The following is a 9,725-nucleotide window of genomic DNA, read 5'->3' as shown; positions in this document are numbered from 1 at the left end:
CAGGGGGGCGGGACAAAGGAAGGATATAGGTGGAGACAGGAAGATAGAGGGAGAACTGGGAAGGGGAGGGGAAGAGAGGGACAGAGGAACTATCTAAAGTGGGAGAAGTCGATGTTCACAGGGCCGTCTTAACGCATGGGCCTGATAGGCACTTGCCCGGGGCCCCACGAGCATAGGGGCCCCATGCTGATCTGTGTAAGTTAAGTGACTTGCAATAAATAAACACTACTTTAAAAATGTAGGTTCAATAAGTGTTTTTTTCGCAACATTTTCCATCCCTAAGTGCTTCTCACAGCGATCTGTGTGCTTTTCGTAACAATGTAGCACCCTAAGTCCATCGCTAAGTGCTTTTCGGTAAGTGCTTTTCGCCGGCACGTCAGGGGGGGCTGGTAGGGAAAGGGGGGTGGGGGAGAGTAACAGTAGGGGCCCCAGTACACTGCTTTGCCCGGGGGCCCATAATGCTGTAAAAACGGCCCTGGATGTTCATACCACTGGGCTGCAAGCTTCCCAAGTGAAATATGAGGTGCTGTTTCTCCAATTTCCGGTGGGTCTGTATCAGTTGTCTTTCCATGATATTGGGTCAGCATGTGGGTGTTTTTGTTTGTTTCTTTTTCCCTGCTTGGGAATGGGGGACATGCTAAGTCTAACTGGCCAGGCGTGTCTTCCTCCTCTGGATTTTGCAACTCCTACATCCATTTGTCTACGTGTACGAAGGAACTGTAGATGCGGGTTTAAACTAAAGATACCAAAAAGCTGGAGTAACTCAGTGGGTCAGGCAGCATCTCTGGCGAAAAGGAATAGGTGACGTTTCGGGTCGAGTCCCTTCTTCAGACTGAGAGTCAGGGGAACTATCAATGTCCCTTTGTCTTTGTTTTCACTTTATTAATTCCCATTTACTCACAGACCGGATAACCTTATTTCCATCTTATCCTCGTGGTCATCCCTGTTTAACTCTAACATTGATGTTCCTAAATCCCCTCCCCTCCCCCTCCCTCGCCCCCCCCATCCCCCCTGTCCTCACCCCCCCCCCCCCCCCCCCCCCCACCTTCCTTGCCTGCAACTCAGTAGACTTCTTTACTCTCCTCCCAGATCTGACAAAGGTTCTTGGTCCTAAAACATTAACTTTGTTTTTCTTTCCACAGATGTTGTTACACTTCTGCTGAGATTTTCTGCTTTTATTTAATGTGAATGTGCACACATGCTGAAACTTGCTAATTCTTTTATCTTGCTGATGGTGAGGGCTGAGTTGTTGTCCTGGCACGAAGGCACAAAGTTCTCCATCACTTTTCTACACGTCCTCTCATTGTTGTAGATCCGGCAGATAACAGTGGTACCATTGGCGAATTGAAGGATCGAGTTGGCATTGTACTTGGCCACAGTCATGTGTGTACAGGGAGTAAAGTAAGGCATTGGGCACACAACCCAGAGGGGTATCAAGGTGAAGGAAATGTTATAACTGACTGAGGATGGTACATTGGAATAGCGGTAGAGTTGCTGCCTTACATCGCCAGAGACCCAGGTTTGACCCAGTAGATGGATCGAGGACCAGAGACCATAGGTTTAAGGTGAAGGGGAAAAGATTTAAGAGGAATCTGAGGGGTAACCTTTTCGCACAAAGGGTGGTGCCAGAGGAGGTAGTTGAGCCTGGGACTATCCCAATGTTTAAGAAACATTTAGATAGGTACATGGATAGGGCAAGTTTGGAGGGATATGAACCAAACTTAGGCAGATGGGACCAGTGTAGCTGGGACAAGTTGGCCAGTGTGGGCAAGTTGGGCCAAAGGGTCTATGACTCTGCTGGTGCTGTCTGTACAGAGTTTGTACATTCTCCCTGTGTCTGCGTGGGCTTTCTCCGGGTGCTCTGGTTTCCTCTCACACTCCAAATACGTACAGGTTTGTAGGTTAATTGGCTTTGGTAAATAATTGTAAATTGTCCCTCGTGTGTGGGATAGTGTTGGTGTGTGCGGTGATCGCTGGTCAGCGCAGACTCGATGGGCCAAAGGGCCAACATTTCCACACTGTATCCCTAATTCTAAAGTCTAAAACTCTAAAGGGCAGGAAGTCCAGAAGCCATTTGAAGATGGAGGTCCCAAGGCCAAGGTCCAGGAGTTTGGGAATGATCTTATTTGGTATTAGGGTGTTGATTCAGTCCTCCATTCAATACGTTGCGGCCCAATGTCTTGTAACTTACTTCATAAGGTCATAAGGCATTAAGTGATTGGAGCAGAATTAGGCCATTCAGCCCACCAAGTCCATTCTACCATTCAATCATGGCTGATCTATCTCTCCCTCCAAACACCATTGTCCCGCCTTCTTCCCATAACCCTTGACACCCGTAGTAATCAAGAATCTATCTATCCGGGCCTTAAAAATGTGTCACTTCTCCCAAATTACAATTAGAACATAAAGTACATAACACTGATTGTGTGGATGCACATATATATCATTGGGATTATCACGTGGGCATCTCCCTTCACTGGTGTTTCATTGAGTTAGGCCCAGGACACCTCGGGAAGGCTCAATCCAGTATCCTCCTCACAAGGTCAAACTGAAAGGTGGTTTCCACAGTATAAATCCCCCTGCAGTGATTGTATGTGATTCCTTTCTGTCTGACCTTTCAGTCTGACCTTTCTACCATGGGCTAACCTGATCTCCCGGTGGCTGAGCACTTCAACTCCCCCTCCCACTCCCAGTCTGACCTCCAGTGTCATAGTGAGGCCCACCGCAAATTGGACGAACAGCACCTCATATTTCGCTTGGGCAGCTTACACCCCAGCATTAGGAACATTGACTTCTCCAACTTTAATTAGTTCCTCTGTCCCTCTCTTCCCCTCCCCCTTCCCAGTTCTCCCACTGTCTTCCTGTCTCCACCTTTATCCTTTCTTTGTCCCCCCCCCTCACATCAGTCTGAAGAAACGTCACCCATTCCTTCTCTCCAGAGATGCTGCCTGACCCGCTGAGTTACTCCAGCATTTTGTGATACCTTCGATTTGTACCAGCATCTGCAGTTATTTTCCTACATATGTGATTCTAGGGTCTGTTTCTACTCGACAGATATAATTAAGATTGTCCCGCTATATACTCTCAATGGTACGTGGGAAAATACGTCATTCACGTATCCTTAAATCAGAATCTCTTCTACGTTGAAGAAAACAAGCAGCATTAAAATAGTTTGCGAGGGCTGTGAACTGCAATGGCTATTTTTGTTATTATCTTCGAGGTTGCTTTTAACCGACCACTAAGGAAACGCTCCGGGGCTATTAAATTGTGGCTCTGGGACACATGGTTTTGGTTAGGATGGCATGGTAAACATTTCATGTTTTATTTCTGAGACCTCATGACATGGCGAAGTGTGGAATCTCACGTCCCGTGACAATGCAGGCAATGATAAAAAGCACAAACCTTTTGGGCAGTAACATCGATTTGGAACAACAAAATAAAGCCCTGTTAAAAAAAACCCGATATGCATATAGTTGTTTTTAATAGGGCTTACTTCTTTTCTTAATTTAAAGAAAAATCAAGTCCCAATAAAAAAAATCCATATATAGACAATAGACAATAGAGAATAGACAATAGGTGCAGGAGTAGGCCATTCGGCCCTTCGAGCCCGAGATGCTGCCTGACCTGATGAGTTACTCCAGCATTTTGTGAATAAATACCTTCGATTTGTACCAGCATCTGCAGTTATTTTCTTATACCCCTTATTCTTAAACTGTGGCCCCTGGTTTTGGACTCCCCCAACATTGGGAACATGTTTGCTGCCTCTAACGTGTCCAACCCCTTAATAATCCTATACGTTTCGATAAGATCCCCTCTCATCCTTCTAAGTTCCAGTGTATATATATGTGGGCCGAAGGGCCTATTTCCGCACTGTATCTCTAAAGTATAACCTGATGCTAAAAAGCACAAACATATATATATATATATAGATATATACTTATGTTCTTTTTTAAACAGGGCTTTTTTTCCCTTTCCAAATAGATTTAACTGCCCAAAAAGGTTTTGTGCTTTTTAGCATTGTCAACGTTCCTAGAAGACGAGGGATATATATATATATATATATAAATTTTATTTTAAAAATAAGGCTTTTTTTCCTCCCACACACACATATATTTATATTGTTTATTTTCAAAAGAAGGCTTTTTTCCTCTCACACATATATATATATATATACACACACACACACACACACACACACACACACACACATGTGTGTCTATGTGTGAGTGTGTGTGTGTGTGTTTTCTGGTATATATATATATATATATATATATATATATATATATTTATGTGTGAGGAAAAAAGCCTTATTTTAAAAATAACTGTTATATATATATATACGTGTGTGTGTGTGAGTGCGTGTATATGTGTGTGTGTGTGTGTGTGTGTGTGTGTGTGTGTGTTTTCTGGTTAGAATGCGTGGAAATTATCTTCAGGTAAAATCTACTTTGCAAAAAGAAAAGTTACATTCTCATTCCCGGGCTTGCGGGTTAAATATAGCGAGCACAGCTGTTTCGGCTCCGGATGGTTTAAAAATGCACCCTTCCCACGACCTCGGCGATAAGGATCGCAGGAGTCCGGGGGGGGGGAATGATGTTAGCTCGGGGCACCAGTTCCCCAACGCTACCGCCTCCGCGTCCACGTTTAGCAAAACTGCCTTCGTTTAATCCCCGAAGCTGCCTCGCTCGACCTGCGCCCACGTTAACCTCGGCTGGGGAATTCTGACAGCATATCCCGCACGCTGAGATCACACTTTATTTTTCTTCTTTCTGGGAGGCAAAGGTATCCCCCAGGTAGACACGTCGATGCTGGAGTAATTCAGCAGGACGGGCAGCATCTCTGGATATTTATTCACAAAATGCTGGAGTAACTCAGCAGGTCAGGCAGCATCTCGGGAGAGAAGGAATGGGTGACGTTTCGGGTCGAGACCCTTCTTCAGACCTGGATCTCTGGATAGAAGGGAATGTCCCTAGTTGGAAACAACGATCTGAAGACACTGCCCTTTCCAGAGGGGTAGGAAGGAACTGCAGATGCCGGTTTAAATCGAAGAAAGGCACGAAATGCTGGAGTAACTCAGCGGGACAGGCAGCATCTCTGGAGTGAAAGAATGGGCGAGGTTTCGGGTCATAGAAGCATGGGCAATATGTGCAGTGGGAGGGGGGGCATTTGGCCCTTTGAGACCATTCTTCCTTCTCTCCAGAGATGCTGCCTGTCCCGCTGAGTGTCTCCAGCATCTTGTGTCCACCTTACTGGAGGGGGGTAGCGATGAGGCAAAGCGCTAGATGTGAAAAGTGTGCTCAACTTTCCAAGTGCATCTTCGCTGGAATGTTAAAGATGAAGGAATGTTGACGTTGCAACTCCCAAGCGGCTCCTTGGCGGTTTCCGCTAGTTTCTGTGAGATGACCGTGGGACAATCCCATCTAGTAACACGGCTGTGGGAATCTGAGAACCCGGGGGGGGGGGTGGAGGGGTGGGGAGGGGGGGGGGGGGGTGGGATAAAAGGGGATCTGTAAAATACACAGCTCCGCCATCTCCGGAGCGTTGGCCACCTGGATCCACGGGGCTAGCCGCGCTTGAAAAGATGCTCCTCTGAAGAAGGGTCTCCACCCTGAAACGCCACCCACTCTCTTGTTCTCCAGAGATGCTGCCTGAATGACTCCCCGCAGAGTGACTCCGGCTTTTTGTGCCTGTCTTCTTCACCCATCATCATCTGCAGATCCTTCTGACTGAGACAAGATGCTTCTGCTGCTGCTGCTGTTGATGTTGCTGATGTTGATGGTCGGCTCGTTGTCTGGGAGCCTGCCTCTGCCCTCTCACACTCTCTGCGTGGCCGACGCGTGCTACACGGCGTACCTGCACAGAAGGACCTTCCACCGAGCCTTGGAGAGTTGCAAGTACCACGGGGGAGGGCTGGCCACGGCCAGGGACGCCGGCGAGGACGAGCTGCTCGGCCGACTGTTGTCTGGGTTCCCCGCGGCCCGGCGGGCGAGGAGGAGGTTGTGGCTGGGGCTCCATCTACCCCCGAGGCACTGCTACCAGCACCACCGGCCGCTCAGGGGGTTCCAGTGGACGGCCGGGGCAGGGGAGACTGCTTATTCCAACTGGGCCAGGGAGCCCCTGAGCACTTGCACGGCGCACAGGTGCGTACACCTTGTGCCCCGCCAGGTGAACGACTCCGGCCCCGGCTACAAGTGGATGGACGGGTCGTGCGGCCACCTGATGGACGGCTACCTTTGCAAGTTCAGCTTCAGGGGTATGTGCCCGAGGGTGGAGCTGGGCGGCCCGGGCTCGGTCACCTACACCCCCGCCTTCAGGGCGGAGACCCTCTCCTCGCCTCTCATCCCCTTCGGCTCGCTGGCGGTCGTGTCGTGCGCCGCCGGCTCACCTGCACAGGTGTACACGCTGTGCGTGGAGCTGCAGCCGGGGCCGGGGGGTTACGGCTGGTCGAAGAACGCTCCTTCTGCCTCCCCCCTTCGGGCTGCGACCTGGGCAACGGCGGGTGCGCCCACACCTGCGTGGCACCGGGGGGAGAGGAGAAGGGGGGGACGCTGGTGGTGGTGGTGGTGATGGTAGTGATGGTGGGGAGGGAGGTGGTGGTGGTGGTGGTGGTGAAGGGGGGGACGCTGGAGGTGATGGTGGTGGGGCAGGAGGAAGCCACCGGTGCCAGTGCAGGGCAGGGTACCAGCTGGGAGCCGACCAGCGCTCCTGCGAGCCGCGGGACCCGTGCCAGGGCCACCTGTGCCAGTTCAGGTGCGTGAGCCACCTGTCGGAGCACGAGTGCGTCTGCCCGCCGGGCTACCGCCTAGCGGTGGACGGGCGCAACTGCGACGACACGGACGAGTGCTTGCGCCAACCTTGCGCCCAGCTCTGCCCTCAACACCCCGGGGGGCTACAGGTGCGATTGCGCCCGGGGCTACGCGCTGGTGGGCGGCCGCTGCAGGGACCTGGACGAGTGCACCGGCCGCCCCTGCGGACACACCTGCCGCAACACCCTGGGCTCCTACCTGTGCGGGTGCAGGGCCGGCTACCGGCTGCAAGCGGGCGGCCACTCCTGCGGGGACACGGACGAGTGCGCGTCTAGCCCCTGCCAGGGGACCTGCTCCAACACAGAGGGCGGCTTCCACTGCTCCTGCAGCACAGGTAGCAGGTTGGGGCAGGACGGCCTGAGCTGTCTGCCGGCCACCACCGCCTGGGTCACCACAGTGGGAGATTGGGGTCCCACCACCATCACCACCACCCCACCACCCCCACCACCATCACCCCCACCCCCACCACCACCACCCCCACCACCACCACCACCACCACCACCACCACCACCACCACCACACTCGCCCCTCCGCTGCTCCACGACGCTGTCTCGCCCATCGTGCGCTCCGGGACCCCCGCCCAGCCTGGAGAAAGCAGAGGGGGCCATGCCACCAGTTGGGCGGCGGAGACCCGGTCCCCGTCACCTCTCCCAGCTGGGAGCCGGGCCGCCCCCCCGGCCTGTCGTGGTTCCTGAGGTCGCGCTGGGCTCGGTGGCCGTCCTCCTGGTCGTCCTGTGCGGTCTGGGCCTCGCCCTGTGCCTCCGCTACCGGCTGCCCAAGAGGCGGGAGACCACTACACCTGGGGACTACTACAGCTGGGCGCAGGCGGCCGGGCAGTCCAACTTCAGGGCCCCGCGGGTCAAGCGCAGCCGCGCAAGGGACAACTACATCGAGATTGAAGCCAGCCAGACCGAAGTGTAGACCAAAAGACCAGCCCAACAAAACCAGAGCCACGCGTGTTTGTTCGCGTATCTTTCACACCCGTGTGCATCTTCAGAAAGTACCATGGACAGCTCTCTCCTAGACCTGACGAATTAACTGTTTCTCTCTCCACAGATGCTGCCTGACCCAATAGACAATAGACAATAGACAATAGACAATAGACAACAGACAATCGACAATAGACAACAGACAATAGACAACAGACAATAGACAATAGACAATGGACAATAGGTGCAGGAGGAGGCCATTCGGCCTTTCGGTCATTCTCAATCAGTACCCCGTTCCTGCCTTCTCCCCATACCCCCTGACTCCGCTATCCTTAAGAGCTCTATCTAGCTCTCTCTTCAATGCATTCAGAGAAAGGAAAAGGACAGTACAAAGCAAGGCTGACAACAAATGGCCTTTTCATAGAGTGAGTTTTAGAGACATAAAGTGTTGAAACAAGCCCTTCGGCCCACCTTGCCCACACCGGCCAACATGTCCTAGCTACACTAGTTCCACCTGCCAGCATTTGGTCCATGTCCCTCCAAACCTGTCCTATCCATCTCCTTGTCTAACTGCTTCTTCAATGTTGGGATAGTCCCTGCCTCAACTACCTCCTCTAGCAGCCTGTTCCATACACCCACCACCCTTTGTGTGAAACTACAATTTTGCTTACCTCCAGTTCCTTCCCTTATACTTGCAGTCTGAGGATCAAGACCCGAAACATCACTCATCCCTTTTCTCCAGAGATGCTGCCTGACCCGCTGAGTTGCTACAGCACTTTGCGTCTATCTTTGGTATATACTAGCATCTGCAGTTCCTTTCTACACATTCAATACTCAATACTCTGACTGATGAAAGTCAAAGTGCCAAAAGCCTTCTTGACCACCCTATCTACTTCAAGTCAAGTCAAATTTATTTGTCACATACACATACTCGATGTGCAGTGAAATGAAAGTGGCAATGCCTGCGGGTTGTGCACAAAAATAATTACAGTTACAGCATATAAATAAAGTTAATAAGTTACTAAACATAGCACAAAAAGTGTCGACAAAAATTTAGTCTCTGGGGTTATCAAAGTTGACAGTCCTGATGGCCTGTGGGAAGAAGCTCCGTCTCATCCTCTCCGTTTTCACAGCGTGACAGCGGAGGCGTTTGCCTGACCGTAGCATCTGGAACAGTCCGTTACTGGGGTGGCAGGGGTCCCTCATGATCTTGCTTGCTCTGGATCTGCACCTCCTGATGTATAGGTCCTGCAGGGGGACGAGTGTAGTTCCCATGGTGCGTTCTGCCGAACGCACTACTCTCTGCAGGGCCATCCTGTCCTGGGCAGAGCTGTTCCCAAACCAGACTGTAATGTTGCCGGACAGGATGCTCTCTACAGCCCCAGAGTAGAAGCAATGAAGGATCCTCAGCGACACTCTGAATTTCCTCAGTTGTCTAAGGTGGTAAAGGCGCTGCTTAGCCTTACCCACCAGTGCGGCAATGTGCGTTGCCCACGTCAGATCCTCTGCGATGCGGACTCCCAAGTATTTGAAACTGCTCACCCTATCCACAATAGACCCATTTATCTCCAGTGGCGTGTACGTCCTTGGATGTTTAGCCCTTCTGAAGTCCACAATCAGCTCCTTTGTTTTAGTGACATTCAAGAGGAGGCTATTGTCCCGACACCAGAGTGCCAGATCAGCCACCTCCTCCCGGTAGGCCTTCTCATCGTTGTTGCGACGCCATTTTCAAGGCGGTAGTTGATTAACTACCCGCATGTGTTTTGGGATGTGCGGGACATTCCCCCGAGGTCACAGGGAGAACGTGCAAACTCCACAGAGATAGCACATTTCTAGAAACACGGAACTTACAATTGCAAATGAACCCCAAGTCATTTTAATTGTGACAACTATGGGGTGAGAATACTTCAGCTTATTCTGTATCTTTTAGACCAGCAATAATCTGTTTTAACTCAGTAGCAGAACACTGCAAGGGTTCTGGTAGGCCTTA

The 9,725-nt window shown here is 51.3% G+C and overlaps 1 pseudogene; it reads left to right on the top strand.

Moving 5' to 3' along the window:
- The first annotated feature begins 5,612 nt into the window (after nt 1-5,612).
- LOC144596796 (uncharacterized) lies at nt 5,613-8,725 on the top strand (annotated as a pseudogene).
- The last annotated feature ends 1,000 nt before the right edge of the window (nt 8,726-9,725 follow it).

Source organism: Rhinoraja longicauda, chromosome 9 (genome assembly GCF_053455715.1).
Source record: "Rhinoraja longicauda isolate Sanriku21f chromosome 9, sRhiLon1.1, whole genome shotgun sequence".
NCBI classification, from domain to species: Eukaryota; Metazoa; Chordata; class Chondrichthyes; order Rajiformes; family Arhynchobatidae; genus Rhinoraja; species Rhinoraja longicauda.
The sequence above is the reverse complement of the archived record's forward strand: the minus strand, read 5'-3'. Positions and strand labels throughout refer to the sequence as shown.